This window comes from Vidua macroura, chromosome 16, assembly GCF_024509145.1.
Source record: "Vidua macroura isolate BioBank_ID:100142 chromosome 16, ASM2450914v1, whole genome shotgun sequence".
NCBI lineage: Eukaryota > Metazoa > Chordata > Aves > Passeriformes > Viduidae > Vidua > Vidua macroura.
The window spans coordinates 14,279,955-14,300,599 of record NC_071586.1 but is presented as its reverse complement, the minus strand read 5'-3'; the positions used below and the strand labels follow the sequence as shown (position 1 = coordinate 14,300,599).

The 20,645-nt window shown below is 56.8% G+C and overlaps 1 protein-coding gene across 2 annotated transcripts in view; it reads right to left on the bottom strand.

Annotated features, from left to right (window-relative positions):
* RAI1 (retinoic acid induced 1) overlaps nucleotides 1–5,187 on the bottom strand; it is a 74,524-nt gene extending 69,337 nt beyond the window's left edge. The window contains exon 1 of one of the 2 annotated variants that reach the window (XM_053991754.1): nucleotides 5,109–5,187. The gene's annotated coding sequence lies outside the window, so the exon portion shown is untranslated. The remainder of the gene's footprint in view (nucleotides 1–5,108) is intronic. The other variant, XM_053991752.1, reaches the window with a different exon arrangement.
* Between the last annotated feature and the right edge of the window lie 15,458 nt (nucleotides 5,188–20,645).

Here is a 20,645-nt window from a genome sequence, read left to right as displayed (position 1 = left end):
CAGCAGCCAGACAGCTGCCTCTTCCTCCTCCTCCTTTTGTGCAGAAATGTGGTTTTGTTTGTCAGTCAAACAGATTGTTTTCTCCTTCTTTGCAGGCCAATTGTTTCTGCTCCTGCAAGATAAGGGATTGAAAAGGGCTATATTTTTATGGCACTGAATCTAGGTCCTCTGAATTGGAGGGGAGACATCAAGTGGGAGAGGGATGCTGGTTCAAACCAAAACTCCTCTCCCCAGCTCCACTCTCCAATCCCATTTCCACCCCCATTTTCCTTTTTTCTCCTTCCTTCTCCCGCCTGGAGCTGCCTCTCGGCCCTCTCACTATTTAATCTCCATCTCTCCAGTGGACTCAGGAGGTTTACACAGCTTCATCCTCTTTGCACCATCTGGTGAAAAGAATCCGCCTTTCTCCTGCTGCTCTGTCCAGCGGCTCCTCCTGCCACCCTCCCCCCAAAAATGGGGAAAACAGAGCTGGTGCCACCACAGAAGAACAAAACCCAGGAGGGGGGTTTCCTTTCCTACGAAGGATTTGCCCAGAAAGCACCTTGGAGACCCAGACCTCAGAGTGCAGCAAGAGCAGGATGCAGAGATGAGGGAAGAAAATGGTCAATAAGAGCAAGCCCAGGCCTGAGTAAGACAGCAGGATCCTCTCCAGGCTTCTGCAGTGGGTTCAAGGAGCCTGTGTCCTGTCTTCCTCTTCTTTCTTGTTGAAGTCCCCCAAATCCACAGTCCAGATGGGATGCCGTGACTGAGTGATGGGAACGCTGGAGCGATGACCTCTGAATGACCGCCAGCATCCCCAAGCCAAAGGACATGGAGAAGGTCCTTGCTCCAGGGACAGTCAGGGACTGGAGGCATCCTCACCCTCACTGTATCCCAAGCAGGAGTCCTTTGCTCCCAGGCGCTGATCACATCGCACACCGAGGACCAGAGGGAGGATTTGCCTCTCCTCCTTGGGGGATGAGAGCCTGGAAGGGGGCAGCGTGGTTCATATCCAACTCATAAGCCTCTCAGAGCTCAGGCTTGAGGACTGAGATTCACTCAATTAATTTTGCTTTGGCAAAAAGTCCATTTTTATTGCTATTTCATGCCTTCAGTATAGATTTTCCCTGCTCGTCTCAAAGGGATAATAAAACCCGACTCGTTCTTTTTATAAAAGTCTCACACTCCCTCTCTCACCAGGCTCTGTGTTCCCCAGCTAGAGATGTAAATTTAAAGGGGAAATGCTGTCATTTAAAACAAAACAAAACCAAAAAAAGCAACTCAGAAAGCCCAGCTTTGAGCATATTCCAGCTCTCGAAACTAGGCCGTGCAACCAAAGCAAAAACCAAGCTGCCACCTTCCCGCGGTGAAGCGGCATTCCCGCAGCGATCCCAACCTCCCACAGGGGAATCGGGGGTGACTGCCAGCCCCAGGAAGCCACTCTCCACCTCGCAGGGCTGCTGGTGGCCCTCTGCTTCCTGGGACGTGTAGTTTTTGCCAGCTGGGTGCTGGTGGGCGCAGGTGGTGAGCGCTGCTCGGAGCTTGTGCTTGGATGTGATGCTGGAACCCCAGCACCTGCACCTGCCTCCCTCCTCCTCCTCCCCCTCCTCCTCCTCCTCCACACCAGGTGAAAGCCTCGCTGCTGCCGGCCTCAAGCAGCTGGACCGGTCCTCCTGGGGGAAATCCCAAACCCATGCAATTCCGAGCAGGTGGATTTTGAGCGTGTTTTCAGGCAGGCAATGGGACAGGATGGTGGCAGGACAATACACGGGCCTGCCTGCTCCACCCCAGCTGGGATGCATCCTGCCTGCTCTTCAAAAGGGCTGTAGCTGTGGAGGATCCCTCTGAGAGGTGAAAAAGGGAAAGGGAAACTGCCTTTCCTCTGCCTTGTGCCCTGCTGCCATGACCTTCTGGGGGGATAGAATGCGAGGAGAGGAAGCCAAGTGGAAGTTTTGTCATCAGTGGGTGGCAGCAATTGCCTGGGGACAGGGCGGGGTCCCCAGCACCATCAGGATTTAAGGGCAGGTTAGACCGAGGTGCACACCTGATGCAGCCTGCTAGGACAGACTCAAGCCTGTGCCTCCTGCCTTGGCTGTGTGTCTGATTTGGTGACGTGCTTAAATCCACCATCACTGGGACTCTCCCGGCTCGGCAGGAACCAGGAGCAAATCCAAAACAGAGCAAATCCAAAACAGAGCAGATCCAAAGCAGAGCAAAGCCATGCGAGGCAAGAGAAAACACACAGGTTGCCTGCACAGGTGCCACCCCGGCCCAGGACCAAACCAGGCCAAGAGGTGACAGCCAAACCCTTCGTATCCAAATGTTTCTCCTTCTCCCCATCCTGTACCCTTTTCCTGCACCCCCCTGCCAGGCTGCCTGCACGCCCTGGCTGCCAGGAACTCGGGGCCCTGCCTGCATCTGGCAGGGCAGGCAGCGCCCACGGCGAGAGGAAACGCACAGCTCGCTCTGCTCCTGCAGGTGTGCCTGCAGCAGACAAAAGTTGTAGGGCAGCTAACAAGGACGGGCAGGAAAGGAGAGACAAGGAAACCCAGGTGCTATCACACTCCCTGGCTAACTGATGGTGCAGCACCTCCAGGCTCACCTCTGGTGCCCCCAGTGAGGCTGTGGCACAGCTCCATCAGTTAAACCAAAGTTGTGCCATTTCCTCTGATGGCAGAACAAACGGTCCCTCCCCATCGTGCTGCCTGAGGGATGCTACAGAAAATTCTGCGCCTCCCCCGTTTCGGGGGAAAATCAGTTGGAGTCCCTAGATTTTCCTGCAGAGCCCTCACAGGACTCGACCCTCCAGGCTGGAAAATCCTTAGTGTGCTCTGACAACCTCTGCAGCTCAGGCAGAGGCGAGAGATGATTAAGGCTGGCTGAAATCTCCCAGGACTCTGACATCTGAGAGGCCCCATGCAAGGCAGAGAACCACCCCAGGCTGCTCCTTGCAACCTGCAACTCCCCTCACCTCAGCACGGAGCTGAAGGGAGACCAGGGACCCAGCGGGGCCAGGAACCAGGTCACCGCTGCTGGTTTCCAGGCAGCAAAGGTTTGGAAGAGCAGAGGATCATTTAGCAGAGCGACAGTGAAGGTTCAGAGCAGAGCCTTCAAATTACACGCTACAGAGCACTTTTCCTGCCTAAAAGGTCTCTGAAATGACTGTGGCGGCTCTGAAACGAAGCACTCTGTATGCAATTGTTCCCTGGGGCTTGCAGCGGAGACAGAGCCGGGAGAGGAGAGGTGGGTCTGCGGTCCCTGGCACGGGCAGCTCCTCATCAGATGAGGATACACACTTCTTCTGGGCTCCACAGCACAGCACTGCTGCTTCCCTAAATCTCCCTGGTGGTTTCTACCAGTCGAGGTATTTTTTTCTTTCTTTTTTTTTTTTTAATTTCTCACTTCCTGCCTTGAACTTCACACAGCTCCTGGCCTGGGCTGCAGAGCTGCTGCTCAGGGTGTGGGTGCCCCTGTGCTGTGCACAGAGCCACACTGAACCCCTCACCATCATCACTCTCGCCACGCCTCGAGGCACACCTCAATCCCATGGGGAACAGGGAGGGAAGAGCACTCAGGGGGAACATATCCTGTTCTCCATCTCACTTGGCTTTTTCCCATCTTTCTCCACTCCATCTCCCAGCAGCTCGAGGTCCATTTTCATCAGGCAGTGACAGTCACCGGGAGAAGCAGTCTCAGCACCAGCAGGCACCACGCACAGCCAGCCTGTGCCTCGCCCGCCGCAGGTCCCCCCACCCTCTGTCACCAGCACACAGGTGACAGCACCCACATCTGCACAGCCACCACGGCGCTGCTCACCCACCTGGGGCACACACACTGCCACCCTGGGAAGGGCAGCTGTGGGGCAGGAGCGCTCCACAAAGTCCTGGCACACAGCAGGGAACCATTTCTGCACCATCAAGGAGGCTCCGGCGATGCCCAGGAGCTGGGGCAGCTGGAGCTGAGCTGGGAGAGCTCTTGGAAGGTGCTGGCACCACCAGCAGTGCTCTCCCTCGGCTGGCACAGGGCCCTAGGAGCACTCTCCCACGCAAAACCCCAACTGTTGGGTTTGTTCCTCCACACCATCACTTTGGGAGGTCACCTGAGGGCAGCCAACACGGGCACCACTGGCAGCCAAGGGGAAAGCGGGCAGGGCCAGTGGCCACAAGAGCTTTCAGCAAGCAAAAATCTGCTCACATCTAAGGGACGGCACCACTCTCCACCAAAGGCAGTGGGGAACAAACATGCACCCCAACAGCATCCCACCCTGACGTCAGCGAGAACCTCCGTCACGTCTGCAACATCAGCCACGACGCTTCCACCGGCCGGAAAGCCCTCGGGATGCCGACCCCTGGGGCAGCTCAGCACCTCCACTGGGATCCCACCGCCACGCTCAAGGTGCTGCTCCAGCTGCACATTTCCAGGGAGAGTGGGAAGGGACACACACACACACACACACACACACAGAGGAATTTAAATGGAATTTCACAGCTGCAGCAAAAGGGCACAGGAGGGGCTCAGGGCTATCTATCCGAGATGCACCATGTCCCCGCTCGGCATTTCGGCACCACCGGCCGGGAGCACCGCGGCCACCGCACCCGCGGGACCGGGGGGGCCGGGGAGCCCCTCCGTGACGTCACCGAACCAGGGACAGGCTCGCGTTTTGGGGGGATCGAGGCGGGTTTGGGGGCAGTTCTGGGGGGGGGCCGGAACGGGCTAGGGTTGGAAAAACGAGTGCGGTGCGGTGGGAGCGCGGGCGGAAGGGAAGGGAAGGGAAGGGAAGGGAAGGGAAGGGAAGGGAAGGGAAGGGAAGGGAAGGGAAGGGAAGGGAAAAGGAAGAGAAGGGGATGTGGCGGCGGTTTCGCGGTGCCATCGCCGCTCCAGCGGCAGCAGGAGAGCAGCGGGCCCGGCGGGAGCCGCGGCTGCAGCCGCAGCTGCGACGCGAAGCCCCAGGGGGGTAACGGGGCGGCGGGCAAGGGCCCCCCCCACCTCCGGCAGCGCCCCGCTCGCCCGGCCCCTCCGCTCCCCTCGCTCCCCCCGCCGGCCCCTATCACCCGCCGCCCTCCCCGGGCCCTCCCCGGGCTCGGCGGCCCGCCCGGTTCCCCCGGAGCCGCGTCCGGAGCCCTCCTTACCTGGCGGGCCGAGCCCCGCTGCCTCTCAGCGGCGGCGCTGGGCGGGGGCGGCCCCGGCGGCCATGCCCGGGCGGCCGCGCCGCTCTCCCGCGCCGTGCGAGCCGCCTCGGCGGTGTCAGCGGGCGGGAGCCCCGCGCGGCGCCGGGAGCGAGGGGAGGGACGGCGGGGGCATGACCGAGCGCCGTCGGAAGTGCACGCGCGCCCGCCGCCTGCCCGCGACCGCGGCGACACCTGCCGGCAGCGCCGCCGGTGGCACCGGGAACGGCGGCGGGGCGGCGGCGCCGGGAGCTGCGCACCGCCGGGGGCAGCGGGGCGGGCAGCGGGGCACGGCACAGCGGGCACGGGGAGCGACGGGGCGGGCTCTGGGCGTGGCGCAGCGGGAATGCGGGCACGGCACAACGGGCACCGGGCACGGGGGCAGGTGCTGGGCATGGCACGTTGGGAGCCCGGGGTACGGCACACCGAGCACCGGGCAGCAGCAGGAACCGTACGGCAGCTCCTGAGCTGGGCACCGGGGACCAGGCAGGGGAGGGTGGAAGTGGTGTTGGGTACCGGGCACCCTGATGGGTGCAGGCACCGGGAAACATTCACGAGAGAGTGGCACCGGTGCTGGGTGCAGGGCATCCCCCGGGTAGCACCTGCCAGGTGCTGGTACAGGGCACTGGAGGGTGTCAGCGGTGCTGGGTGCAGGGCATCCCATTGGGCAGCATCTGATGGGTGCTGGCACTGGGCAGGATGAGGTCCCTGCAGACACACACCAGACCCTGGGTCTGGCTTTGGAGCTGGAGCTGTCTCTGGGCTTGAATCCACATTTGGATCAGGACTGCACCACGTGTGGGTCTGCAGTTGGGTCCGTGTCTGGATTTAGATCAGGATTTGGAACTGGATTCTGATCCACATCTGGATTTGCATTTGGAGCTGAATTTGGATCCACATCTGGACTTGCCTTCAGAGCTGGATTCAGATCCTCATCTGGATCGGAGTCTGGGACATGCATCTTTCACAAAGGATGGATGTAGCCTTTCCACCCCCTGCTCTCCAAGCATTCCATGGGTGCACAGAGCACCATCACCCCACGAGGTGTTCGCCACTGCCCACTTACCCTGCTCTGGGCAGCCTGGGCACCTTCAGGGGGAAGCCGGGGTCTGCAGCAGTGTGACAGGAGCCCTGACCAGGGAGCAGAGGGGAGGGACGAAATGGCAGCAGTCCCGCTGGCCTGGGCTGTGCTCAGCGGTGCGTCTGGGGCTGAACGTGCTCCAAGGAGGAGCCGAGGTCAGGGAGGGGGATGAGTGCAGGAAACATATTAAGTGAGGAAAATTGGCTGCAGCCAGCAGCGCTGCCTGATGTTTGCCTGGGATTTTCCTCTCCATCAGGTATCCGGTGTAAGCCCTCGCTGCTGGGTGGTGGCAGCTGGTTATTCACGAGCGTCTTGGATGTGCCACTGGCCACCAGCACCTGCTGTGCACCATGAGGGGTGACACCCAGGACCCCTCCGTGCTTGTGTCCCCATTGCTGACACCCAGCTTTGGCCAAGGCAACGTGTGCAGATATTTTAAGAGGAAGGCTCTGTGCTCTCACAGCTTGACTGCTAATTTATAATCCTGTTTTCCTATTAAAATAAAAGCCTCTCTCTTATTCCCGAACGTGAGAGCCAAAGCGGAGCTCTGAGGAAGTGCCCTGTTTGCAGAACACACTGAAACACACAAAGGAAACGAGGCAAAACCAGCGTTTTGCACGTTTTTTGAGCCTCGTTTTAGCTGGGACTTGGAACAGCAGAAGGGAAATCTTTTCCAGCAGGATGTGCACAGCGGGGGTGTGCGTGGAGCTGCTGGTGTCCCTTTGGAGCAGGGCCACCTGCCTGCCGAGGGACAGCAACCGCTGCCGTGCCTGCTTGTCCCCGAGGGGTGGCAGGTCCCTTGGGGATGCCAGGGATGAGAGATGGAGCAGCACGTCCCCCGTGGGGCCGGCCAGGCGGGGATGGCAGCCGGTGGCAGGAAATACCTGCTGCTCCGCCGCTTCCCGGCCAGAGCGAACAAGAGGGAGAGTGTTCGGAGGGCGGCTGCGGCCGCGTGTGGCAGGAGGGGCCTCCGAGGGACACACAGGCCATTGTTCCTCGAGGATGTGGGGCGGAAATTTGGATGGACCCGTTGCGTGCCACACTCCCAGCATTGCCGGGACTGGTCCCAGACTGAGTGGGTTCAGGGTAGGAATTCATTGAACACTGTGTCCAGTGGAGGGGTCACTGATATGGGTGGTGGGACAGCCCCAGCAGAACAACCCCCCTTGAGAGGGCTCTCTGCTCCTTGTAGCTGGAGCATGGCACATGCCCAGGGACTTTCAGCCTTTCCAGAGCTCCTACTGGTATTTGTTGTGGCCCTGCAGTAGCTCTGCTGTCTGCCTGTTCCACCCGCACCCCACCAGCCTTGCAGCAACCTGGAAAGGCATTTAATACAGGCTGGGTTTGATCTGCACTTTGACATTCCTTCAAGTGTTCCCTGGTGTTTTCCTGTCGCTTGCACAGTGCCTTTTCCCACCAACGCTCCCTCACTGCTGTAGAAAGGAAGAAAAAGGCTTGCAGAGTGTGCCCAGCCTTGCAAATCCCTAATTACCCACCGCACATCCTGGCTTCCCTTGGAGCAGCGTTGCTGTCAGCAGGGTTGGGGTGCAGGCTCTCCCCAGCGTGGCTGATGATGCTGGCCCTCCCATTGCCCTTGCAGAGAGAGCAGAGGGGTTTGTCTGGCTGCTCCCACCTGGCTCTGCCCTCCTTCCCCCAGCGCCCATCTCTGCACCGGCTTCCAGATCCGAAGTGGTTTTTAAAGAGAGAGGCTGGAAAAGGGGGAGAGAAGAGAATGTGCTGCTCTCCTTCCATGCTTCACCCTTTCTCAGGAACTGGCCAGATTGTTTCCATTAGGAAAAGCTGAGGATCCAAGTATTTGTCAATGACCAGGAGAAGATTTGCTGATGGAAGCTGCTGTTCCCTAGAATAATGTTGAGCGAGGTGCTTGGCGTGGACCCATCCTTTTATGGTAAAATTAGGGCTAAACGCTGTGGGGATTTGCATTTGAAGTTGATTGATATGTGGCATTAGTGCACGCGTAGATAATTTTGTATTTTGAGATCGCTGAGCAAGGAATAATTTTTATTTTGGGTCAAAGATAAGGGCATTGCGTTGAGATGAAATATGAAGGGGTGCTGATCTGTGTCACGGACACTGCGTTTCTCTTGGCTGGGTAAGGGGATGGCAGACCTGCATTACCCATTCCTGCCCTTGCTTTTAAGTACTTTGGGTCTGTGCCTGATGCAAAGAGTGATCCCCTGCTGTCACTTAATGCCAGGACACGGTTCCAACTTTACAAGCTTTGGAGTTTCCCCTTATTAAAAAAAAAAAAAAAAAAAAGCAAACAAAAAAACCCAGAAGAAACCTCTGTCATATTTTATTTACTTATTTTAGTAGCTGAAGGCTGTGCCACTGAGAAACATTAATTAAATAGAGCGGTGTGGCTTGATCATTACGGGAAAGGTGTGGGGAGAGCGTTGCCAAGCTGGCAGTGCCTTCCAAACCCCCCTCTGGCAACCTGGACTGATGCTGTCAGCAGCACCTCGGCCCTCCCAGCTGCTCAGTACCAGTCCCTGCCCTTGCCCTTGCTCTTGCAGCACATCCCCAGGCCAGGTGGCACGGCTGGAGTCACACCAGGATGTGCAGCTGTTCCCTTGGCAGTAAGGACAAGTGTTCAGCACTGTTGGGGACTCAGGAGTGGAGGAGAGGGGTTCCCCTTTGGGTTCCAAATCCACAAGGGCTGAAGAGGTGGTGGCTGCTTTTCTAAATGCATCAGCACAGGGCAACTCCCTCCCTCCCTCCCTCCTTATCTCTATCCATTCTTGGAATCGTTGAATCCTAGAATGGTTTGGGTTGCAAGGCACCTTAAAACCCATCCAGTTCCACCCCCCTGCCATGAACAAGGGACACCTTCCCCTATCCCAGCTTGCTCCAAGCCCTGTCCAACCTGGCCTTGAACACTTCCAGGGTTGGGGCAGCCACAGCTTCTCTGGCAACCTGTCACCACTATCATGGGAAAAATTCCTTCCCAATATCCCATCCAACCCTGCCCTCTAACAGTAGGAAGTGATTCCCCCTTGTCCTGTCACTCTATGCCCTTGTCCAAAGTCCCTCTCCAGTATATCCATCCATCCATCCATCCATCCATCCATCCATCCATCCATCCATCCATCCATCCCTCCAGCTCCCAGCAGGAGCACATGGACTCTTTTGGCAGGGCTGGGTGGCAGGAGCAATGTGGTATCAGGAGCTCTAAGGAGAGGGAACTGCAGACATTAATTAGGCAGTCGCTGAGATCCTCAGGTGCTGATAACTCAGCAGAAGCACCGGGCCATTTGCATGCAGGAGATGTCCCAGAGATAAGAAATTATCCCCCATGTCCCTCCTTGTCCCTTTGATCGGGTCCCAGGGCCACCACAGCTGGCAGAGCAGGGTGACAAACCCCCTCCTCCTCCACCAAAGCAGGTGGAGGGAGATAAAAAGGAAGGGGAAGGAGGAGGGAGCAGAGCTGAGGAGCAAAATCAGCTGCACTACAAAACGCCCCGAGCAGTCACTTGTGCTTGAGGCCATCCCTGCTGTGTGGCCGAGTGGCTTTTTCCAGGCCTGGCAGGAGAAGCCTGGAGGGGTGGGAAGGCGGACTGGGATAAGGGAAGGAGGAAGACGGCCCCAGTTCGAGCTTCAATAGCTTTCAGAGGCATTTTGGGGATGAAAGCTGCCCTGGGGCCCCTCCCAGCGAGCAGCATTGCTGTGGGTACGCTGCGAGCATTGCCTTTGCCTGGCTGGCAGCTTCCTTGGTGTGCTGAAAATGGTATTAAAAAAAAATAATAATAAAAAAAGCAAAACCTACAACAACAAAAAATATAGCACCAGCCCCCCTCCACCCCACCCCCCCACCCCATCTCCACCACCCAACAACAACCAAGAAAGGCAAAATCTTTCACAAGCCCGGAAGATGTCACCATAGAAACAGAAATCAGACCCACTCCACGGATCCTGCCGCCTGGGAAGGTGATAAAATGTTTTCTATCGATTGCTGTCGGGAAAGTCACTGCTGATAAGCCATCCGAGGAGAAATGGAGCGGGGACGCGGGGACGTGGGAGCTCTTCAAATGAGGCTCCAGATGGTCCCTCGGCTGCCCCTGTGCAGCGGGCAGGGACCAGGGGCCGAGGGCTGGCCAGGGGGTGGCTACTGTGCCCCGGGCCGGTGCCAGTGTGTGCCCAGAGAGGTGTGAGCGTGCCATGCCCTTGGCTGCTGCAAGCACTGAGTGGAAAGCTCAGTGTCTGCTTTCCCGCTCGCTTCTGCAGCACAGCAGCTGTTCCTGGCTTTAAGCTGAAAGAGAGGAGGCTTAGATTGGATATTAACAAGGAATTCTTCCCTGTGAGGGTGGTGAGGCACTGGCACAGATGCCCAGAGAAGCTGTGGATGCCACATCCCTGGAAGTGTTCAAAGCCAGGCTGGATGAGGCCGGGAGCAACCTGGGATAGTGGAAGGTGTCCCTGCCCATGGCAGGGGGTGGAATGAAATGAGATTTAGGGTCCCTTCTAACCCAAAGCATTCTATGATTCCACGAAAAACACGCCACGTTGGGACAGATGAACCTTCCCCTGACTCCGGATGTGGCACCACCAGCATTTCACCCCCTCCTGCCTCGCCTTGACGGGTATCACTGTGATAATCCCCGTGGTGCTTTCCAGCATTCTGCCCCCCCAGAATCCCCATGCCCAGTCCCCATTTGCACGCTGGCGGCTGCTCTGCAGCTGGGAGCATCCCTGTGGCTGCGGCGCCGGCTGGGAGGTGTGGGATCTTCCCGGCGGCTCTTCCCAGGGCTCCGCGCAGCGCCGGGGCCTGGCTCGAGTGCCCTTTGAAGAGATGGAAAATCCTATTATCTGCTCATTCTTCTCACAGTGTGAAGCCTCAGAGCATTCAGCAGCAGTCGAGTGTGGTCTGCTGCCTGCAGCCCGGCGCTGCCTCCGCTCCCACCCACGCGGGAAGCTCTGGGTCACCAGGGATGGGCATCACATTCCCATCCCCTGATCCGTGCATTTCCCATCCCCTGATCCACACATCTCCCCCCCACTCTGATCCATGCCACAGCTCGGGGATCCAGCTGTCCCCACGACACCCTGTGCAGCTCCCAGCAGCGAGGTGCAGAGGACATGCAGGGAAGCGCTGTGGGGGTCTGTGTGCTGATCCCCTGCTCCGTGGGGAGCCGAGGTTGCTGCTCCAGCCTGCAAATCCTCACGTCATTAAGGCCGGGAAGGTGTAACCCATCTCACATCCTCCATCCCCGAGGCAGCTTTGCTGCCAGTAATTGGCAGCAATAAAAGAGGCGGTTAATCCAGGGCAGCGTGGGATGCAGGCAGAGGGATGTCTGCAGTGAAAGGCACCCTGGCAAGGAGGAGCTGAGGAAGAATATGCTCCTGGGCACAATTTGCAGCCCTGGAGAGCTGGTTGGATGCCACGGGGAGCATTTGCTGGGGATTTTGTTAATGATGTAGGCGCAGCCTTCCCAGCTTGGCCTGTGCTAAAGCCCTGGCTCACACAAGCTGAGGCTCTTTGGCTTGAACTTAGACCAGCTGCTTTCCACTGGCTGGTGGATTTTTGTCTCGTTACTGGGTTGTTCCATGTGGGAGATGAACAAAGGAGCAGTCAGTGGGTGATTTCACCTTAGGGGTTTTTTTTTTTTTATGGAGGAGAAGGGAAGGGTTAAACCATGCCTTGTTACTGAGTTATTTTAGGATGGTTGCGCTGAAGGGACTGCGAGAGGATTTGTCTGCACATGGGAAGATGGAATTTAATCAATATTGACAAGAGCCATTCACCAAAACAGGCTCATTCGCTAATGAAAGCCAGACCTGGTGTGTCCCTGGGGAAGGACAGCTTTGGGAAAGAGGGGAAGGAGGCACTGGAAAGACACAGCTCCCACTCCCATGCTCCTGGTTCTTATGAAACCAGGCTGCATTTGGGATTGATTTTCCCAGCACAGAAAGACTTTGGCTTGTTTGCCTTGTAGCTGCAGGATGCTCAGGACCAGCCCCTGTGGCTGCAAAGCAACGTTCCCATCCCTGCCCAAGGATCTGGGTCCATGTCACCCCCTCAGACACAGTGTCCTAGAGCCAGGCAGAGGCTGGGGTGTGTGTGGTGGCAGCAGAACCAGTCTCACACAGACAGCTCGAGGTGCAATGGTGCAGGATGGTGTTGCAGGGTTTTTTTGCCCTCTGGCTCAAATAACAGCCAGGAAGTGAAGTCTCCTTCCATGAATGGAGGTGATTCCATCCAAGCCATAAAATCTGTTAAGTTTTCTGTCACCTGTTTAACTCAAAACACCCACCAAGGCAGTGGGAGAAGACTGGTTTTGTCAGAGTCTTGTTTTCTCCTGTATCCTTGCACTTAAAAGTGGGAAGTAGCCAAGACACCTCTGTGACCAGCCCCTCCCAGCAATGGAGAAGAAACCTAATTTTTGTGGTTGGCAGCTGATATTTCCCATCACTGCCAGCTCTGTGTGCTGGAGCTGGGCTGAGCTCGTTATCCCACAGTGGACAAAAAGTCCTGCCATCCCCCCCTGCCCCCCTGTGCATCCCCAGATTCCTGGAAAGCCATGGAAGACAGCGATCCAGGCGTCATCCCGCTCCATCACAGCATCCATGTGGAGCAGCAACCGGTCTCTGCTGTGTGGAGGACTCGGCTTAATTTGTTGGGCACTTTTTTTGTCCCCTCTAAAAGGCAGCACCGTATCCCCCAACCTTCTGGTGCAGCCATGGGGCTGTTCCCGGAGCGTGGGGGCCGAGCGGGATGCGATTGGAAAAAAGGAAGATTTTGATCCCCCGCCAAGCCCACACAATCCCATCCAAGTTCACACTGGCAGATAATGAGCTTTAATGAGCAGGCCACACTAATTGGTAAGTGATCCCAGAACCGGCTGTGGCAGAGGCTAGGGAAGAGCAGTGGCAGCTCAGGGTGAGGAGGGGGCCAGGGCTGAGCAGTCCCTGGTGCTCTGGAGGGCAGGGGCTGCCAGGAATGGGGCTACTGGCAGCGAGGGTCTGCTTGCCCCCATGGGGGGATGCCTGCTGGACTGCCAGGGGGGCTGCAAGCAGGGCTGTGAGAGGGATTGCAGGATCTGTTCCTGGGTGCCATCTGTGTCCTGGGGAGCAGCAGCAGCAGTGTGGCCAGCAGGTCACAGGAGGGGATTCTCCCCCTCTGCTCTGTTCAGGTGAGACCCCCACCTGCAAAGCTGCCTCCAGCTCTGAGGCCTCCAGGATCAGAATGATGTGAAGCTGCTGGAGCAAGTCCAGAGGAGACCAAGGGCTCGAGCATCTCTGCTCTGGAGACAGGATGAGAGAGCTGGGGGTGTTCAGCCTGGAAAGAGAAGCCTCCAGAGAGACCTCAGAGCTCATTTAAGGGCCTAAAGGGGCTCCAGGAGAGTTGGAGAGGGACTTGGGAAAAGAGCCTGGAGTGACAGGACAAGGGGGAACGGCTTTCTACTGGCAGAGGGCAGGGGTAGATGGGATATTGGGAAGAAATTCTTTCCTGTGAGGGTGCTGAGGCTCTGGCACAGGGTGCCCAGGGAAGGTTTTGCTCCATGGGGTGATGAGTGGCCAGCAGCCCTTGGACCCAGGGTGGGGCAGGGTGAGCCCAGGTGGCTGGTCGAGCGGATGGTGCTAATCAGAGACATTCCTGAGGCAGTCCTAATCGGAGATCATTGTAAATTCCCCTCTCAAATGGAGTGGAAAAATGCTATTAAGCTAATATAACATCACTGGGAAGGACGCTCTGCCGCCGCCGTCTCCGGGGAATCAGGCTGTAATGAGGGGAAGGAGCAGGAGATGACAGCAGCTGGAAGGTTTGGGGTGGGGGGAGCTGCTCAGGACCACCCAGCCCTCCTTGGCTGTGCCCTGCCTCAGTTTCCCCAGATGACCAAGGGGCCTTGAGCTCTGCTCCAGCACTCAGGGGACCCCAGGAGCTCGTTGAAGGGCTTGTTTCTCATTGAACCACTATAAAGTCAGGGGAAAATGAGGCAGGGGAGAGCTTGCCAAGGACAGCAGCAGGATCCTATCCCTGGGTGCCTTGGTGCCACATTCTCTAGGAAAGAGGTGTCTAAGTCGTATTGTTTAAATAGTAACACATCCAGGAGAGCAGCTGGAGCAGAAGGCTCCAGGGAGACCCTTAGAACACAGGTTGAACAGAGAAACCGTGACTGCCCCATCCCTGGAAGTTTCCAAGGCCAGGCTGGACAGGGTTTGGAGCAACCTGGGACAGTGGAATGGGGGTGGAATTGGGTGGATTTGAAGGTCCCTTCCAACCCAAACCATTCTGTGATTTGTGTTGGGCATTGTGATGTGGGTGACTTGGGCAGTGCCTGGGCAGGGGTGAGGAGCAGCTCAGCTGTCTGGGGGTGCAGGGCTGGAGGGGGTGACCTCTGCAGGTACCCCAAAGGGACAAACAGGGGATACATGAGCACGAGCCCCATCAGCCCCATCAGCAATTATCAGCAGAGCCATCGTTAGACGGGACCACCCGCACGCGGGGATGCTCAGGCACCCCGGGGGCTGAGCAGGAGCCTGGGGACCTTCCAAGGAGCATAGGAGTGGCCTGTCCCCAACCGCGGCGCTCTGCCAGCTCCCTGCAGCAGCCGTGCTCCCTTCCAACACTAAGTGGCAGCCTCTGCCCGGCTTTGGGGCAGCCCCTGGCAGCGCCCGGGCAGCGGAGCCTGGGCAGCAGCGTCCTCAGAGTGGGCTTCAGCATCCTCGGGGAGGGCTTCAGCATCTTCAGAGGGGGCTTCAGCATCCTCAGGGGGAGCTTCAGCATCCTCGGGGAGGGGCTACAGCATCCTCTGGCTCCCAGGACTCCCAACCTGGCCAAGACCTGCCTGGTGCCAACCACACTGAGGGTCCTGCCAGGGGACAGCCTCATGCCCACAGCCCTGGGTGCCAGGCTGAGCCCTGCACAGGGTCAGATCGGGCCAGTGCCGCCTGCTAGGAGGGAGATAAGGCGCGGGGTTGGCAGCTGTTGGTACCATATGCTGAATTAGAATCACAATCCACTAAACAAACACCATCTTGGGATAAAAATGTGCTGCTTAAGGCAAGGAGGTATTTCTGCTGCAGGTATTGCTATGACCCCAGAACCCACCGTGGGGATTTGCAGTGCTATCAAGAAGCACAGGGATAGAAATGAGTCCTGGGAGCTGAATCCTGCTTGTGTGCATGTCGGTGTGTCTGTGATTAGGGAAGCACGTTGGGACTTGTGCTGGATAAAGTGCTGACACTTCAGGGAAAGGCTGCTCTGGGTTTTCTGCAGCACAGGACGGGAGGAAAGTAAAATAAAAATAGGTCAAATGACCATCACGGGTGTTTTGGTGGAAGGCAGCAGTTCAAACCAGCGTGGGAGATCAAAGAGACAGGCAGCATGACACAGGGCAGCCCCTGCTCCCTCCCAGGCATTGTCCTTGGCATGATGACAAATTTTAACCTTGGGAATCGCACCCAGTTTGCCAAGATATCCCTCTCCAACTCTCCTGTGCAGAGCAGGAGCCCTTGCTCCCACATGGAGCTGGTCCCACAGCCTGTCCTGCACCATCAGGGCACAAAATGCAGTGTCTGAGGTCAGGATCTCCCCAGCCCCAATCCAGCTCAGCACGTGCAGGCAGTACAATCCTACAAGGACTTTATAAAATAGAATTCTAGGCTGGTTTAGGTTGGAAAGGACCTTTAAAAGGTCATGTAGCCCTGCCCCCTGCAATGAGCAGGGACATCTCTAAGTAAATAAAGTTGCTCAGAGCCCCGTCCAACCTGAGCACAAATATTTCCAGGGATGGGACATCCACAGACTCTCTAGGCAACCTATGCCAGTGTTCTACCACCCTCACTTTAAAAATATCTCCCTTATATCTAATCTAACTCAGCCTTTTTTTCCAGGGAGACGCAGCAGGCTGTAATTTACGTGCACCTCAACAGGGGTACGTGCAACCTGCAAGGCTGCAGGTGCTTTTTTCCCCCCGGGCTGGGGACAGGTACAGCTGATGGTCGGCCAAGGACGCGGTGGCTCCTGGCAGCGCTCGGTCCCATCCAGCCCCGCTCCCCGGAGCTGGCGCGGCCGCTCCGCAGCTGCGAATCCCGATAAATCCCGTCCCGGCTCACGTGTGAGCCCCTCGGTGCCGCTGCTTTGTCACAGCCCAGCGCTCACGCCGGCTTTATCACAGCTGAGTCGGCTGGCACGCGTTCCACTCCACATTTATCCCTTCCAATTTTGGAGCAAGCAGCCGCTCGGAACCATCCGCCCGATGCAAACAGCCCCGGGCTGAGCGCGGTGCCTGCCCACCCCGTCCTGCACCGCCCACGCTCCGGAAGGCTCCTTCTCCTGTTAGATCAACAAGATATGTGCTAAAACACCCCAAAATCCTGGAGAAACCCAGCCTTCAGCAGGCCTGAGAGGTCTCCAAGGGTTGCTCTTCTCCCTGGGATCAAGCGATGGAAAGTGTGGGAATGAATCATAGAATCATTAAGGTTGGAAAAGACCTCCAAGATCATCAAGTCCAACTTCTGAATGGTGCAAAGTTGTGTTGTAGGGGGTGTTAGACTGGATATTTGAAATTCTTTCTTTCTGGAGAGAATGGTCAAACCCTGGAACAGGCTTCCTTCCTTCAATGTCCCAAGCCTGTCCAAGAAGCATTTGGAAAATGCCTTTAATAACATGCTTTAGCTTTTGGTCAGCCCTGAAGTGGTCAGACAGTGAGACCAGAGGATCATTGTAGGTCCTTTTCAGCTGAAATAGTTCTATTCTATTCTATTCTCTATTTTAAAACTCATTCCTACATCCACCTTGAAACCCCTTTGGGCTCACAAGCCTCATCCCCTGCCCAGTCTCAGGCTGCTGAGTTATTTCCATGGCCCCCAGATGATTTGTGGCCTCCTGCCACTGCTCAGAGGACAGGGACACTCAGATGAACCCTCCAGCCTCTCCCCCCACAGCTCCCTGGTGTAAATCAGCCCAGCACTGGTGATTCCAGCCAGGCTGATTTATGCCAGCAGAAGGACGCTCCGAAGCTCCGTGATTTAGAAATCCCATTAGGACCTGGTCACTTCTGCAGGAGAGGTGCAGGAGGTTGGTTTGTCTTCTCCTCCTGCAGTGGTGGCACTGGCAGCCAGCTGTGGCTGACTCCAGCAGGATCAGTGCTCCGAGAGCTTCACCCCAGGAAGGCGAAACCTCCTCTGTGATTTACAGCAGGCAGGAGAAGCCAATCCCATCTGCTACGCCAGGCACCGACTCTGTTTTTTTTTTATTAAAGCTAATGTGAGAAACAACAAGGCAGCAGGAAAAGTGACTTCCATGGGCAGGGTTCCTGGGGAGGGAAGAGCTGTGAGGAGCTGAATTTACCTCCATGGGAGCCCTGGAGAAGACGAGTGTTATTTTGTAAAAGGGAGAGTGAGGCAGATAAGCCAAAAACATCACCTAGGAAAAAAAAAGAATCTCTCGGTACTCTCTCATGCTCCTTTCCTGATCCTTCCTCTGGTCTCTGCGCACACTCAGGGCATTTTGCCCTACATGATGTTCTGCAGCTGGTGCTCAGCCACACAAATCACCCCTCAGCCAGGCTAACACATGACTAAACAACTGCAAAGGCACTTTGCAGCATCGCTTTTTTTTTACCAGCTTTAGCAGCAGACTGGCTTTTATGGCACAGCTCTCCCTTCCGTCACTTTATCCAGCCTCCATAATGTACCACCCCCTCAAGAAAAAAAGAGGAAAGTAGTTTAAAACCAGGCCATTGCAGAGAAACAGTTCCCACATGGAAAATTGCTCCTCGAGGGGTGCTGCAGCCTCCCTTGCTGCCATGGAAAGGCCAATTAGAGCTGGAAAAAGCTCTCAGGGGAGTGCTCAGGTACGAGGTTTGCTGCTCTTTTGGGGTGAGGCTCGGAGCAGCCAATGCTCAGCTTGGTGTGAGGGTCTGCAGGTCCCACCAGGGGGAAAGGGGTTGCTGAAGACAGGAAAAACCTTTCTGAAGGATGCCTCTCCCATATTTTCTGGGCACCCAAAGGCTGGTTTATGCACTCATGGTTTATTGTTGCCAGGAGCAGTGCATCTTCCACACCTTCCCTTGCTTCTTGGCAGCACCATCACCAGGCTGCTCCATCCTTACTCCTGGAGTGGGGGTACCCACAGACCCCCCAGTTCCCACCACTATTCACCTTGCAGGGCCCTCCCAGTGTTCTCTTCCTGAGGGATTTTTTAACATTTCAGTTCCTTTTTGCAGCTTGTTGTAACAAATATCCCGAGACTGGTTTTTAGTGCTTAAATATGTTGTGTGTGCTGGTGCTTGTGTGGCAGCCCATGGAGGGGGTTTTGTGGGTTATCCATCCTCCCTTTTCCCTCCCCTCTGCTGATGGCAGGATCAGACCAAGCCACCAGCTCCTGCCTCCAGTGTCCCCAAGCTCAGCACTTTAACTGTCTGCATTTGGGGGGCAAGAGGGGAGCTCGGAGGGAGAGGAACTCTGAGGGAGGACACAGGGCATCCCGGGGACATCCCCAGCCCCACAGCAGGGTTTGACCTTCACAGATGAAATCTCCCCCCCTTTCTCCACCTCTCTCATCCTCCCCTTTCTCCTCCAGGAAAACAAAACTTCTCACACAAAGCTTGGGCCAAGGAAATGCCATGCCAGAAGCCACAGCCTTGGAGAGCTGGGGACACGCTGTCCCTCCCAGGGAACTCCCTGAAAAGTCAAGGCCGGGCTGGCTCTGTGTCTAGCACACTCACAGGAGGCTGGATTTACTTCTGACCATAATAATCATGTAATGCCACAGCCTTGCCGTGTGCCCTTGGTCACATCCCCGGTTCCCGGCGTTCCCCAGCGCTGCTGATGCTGCTGGAGGCCGTGGGTGAAAATAAGGGAGTGATGGAGGGATGGAGCAGGAGGCTGCTGGCCACACACTGTGCTCCTGGCAAGGCTGGGAGCTGCAGACGTGTCACACGGCTTCTCCCTCACGGTCTCCAGGATTAGCTTAATAGCACAGGGAAATAACAGGATGAAAAATTCGCTCCCCTCCAAGCACTAAAAGCCAAGTTTCAAGGTTAATTGTCTGCCCTGTAGGAATAGCTTTTACACACTGCAAGGGGCTTAATTAGTGTCATTTTAGCCAAGCAGAGAGAGCGTGCCCTGGACCCATACTGCATGCCCCCAAGCCTATTTTCCTCTCCATGAGAGGTGATGGATTGCAGGCAGCTTCCCTGCACCAGAACTCAGCAGGGACAGGTTTAGGGCCGATCATGGAACCCCAAGATGCTCCTTGACAGCTGCTGCAGCCCCAAACCCCATCCCTGCACCCACTGCACTCTTAGGTCCTGCACTGAAGTGCTGGAAAGTGGCTGGATCCTGTCTCTGTCCCCACAGATGCCCCTGTCCCCACTGGCCAGGGGAGCATCCATCCCACTGAGCACCCACTTGGGAGAACACGCTGCCAGGCCTGGCTTTAAGGAGAGCACAAGGGGATGGAGGGAATTTCTCTCCCCAGTTAGGGTTGTCCTGGGTGTTCCTACCAGCTTTGGGACACGGCCACTCTCCATGCAGCCAAGATTTGTTTTCAGCCCAGCACTGATCCCAGAGTGAAGCCAGGCACGATCCAGCTCCAAGGTATGAGAGAGGCAGCTGAATACCAGGGTCAGTGCCAGCACCGGGGTCTCTGGGGGTACAGGGGCAGCCCATCTGCAGAGTGACTCAAGACTTTCTCAGCCCAGGGCAGCTGCTTTCCCCTGGAGTGTTCTTGGAGCAGGGAGGGAGCCCCCAAGGAGGGTCCCATGCCCTGGCTCGGAGCCACAAGCAGCTCCTGGCTGTGGTTTCCCATCCTCGCCAGGCTGCAGCTCACAAGGTACCACAGGGACAGCCATGACCTCCCGTGCACTCCTGGCCAGGAGGCTGCCCTGGATGCCTGCCCATCTGGGCACCAGCAGACCTTGGAGAGGAGCAGCCTGCTGGGATTTTAAGTTTTGCCCATATTGAAGAATTCATGGCAGCCCCCACTAAACCCATCTGCTGGTAAAGCCTCCTCATTCCTGCTCCAGCCCCACTCCCAGCTGGGCTTTCCTCCTCCCACACCCCACACTCTGCTGTGGGGTTGTGGCCAGTGGGTGCTGGGGCCACCCCATGCTCCCAGCTTCACTGCAGCCTCTCCTCCTTCCTTCCCTGACCTTTGGATTCAATTTCTCCCTGATAGCTGATGTCCAAACAGGGCCCCAGGGGCTCTCCACCAGCAGAAACAAACCACAGCAGGAAACATCCATCCCAAAGGACAGGGCTGGCAGGGAGCCCCCACACCCCTGCCCGGGCACTGACCCACATCCCAGCTGCTTCCCTTTTTTATGGGAATCTGCAAAAATGCCCCAATTCTTGGCAAGTGGGTGATGCTATAGGAAGGCACCCTGGCAAAGAGAATGTCTGGAGTTTGGTGGTGGGTGTGGGAAGGGGAAATGCACAAAGGAGGGAATGGG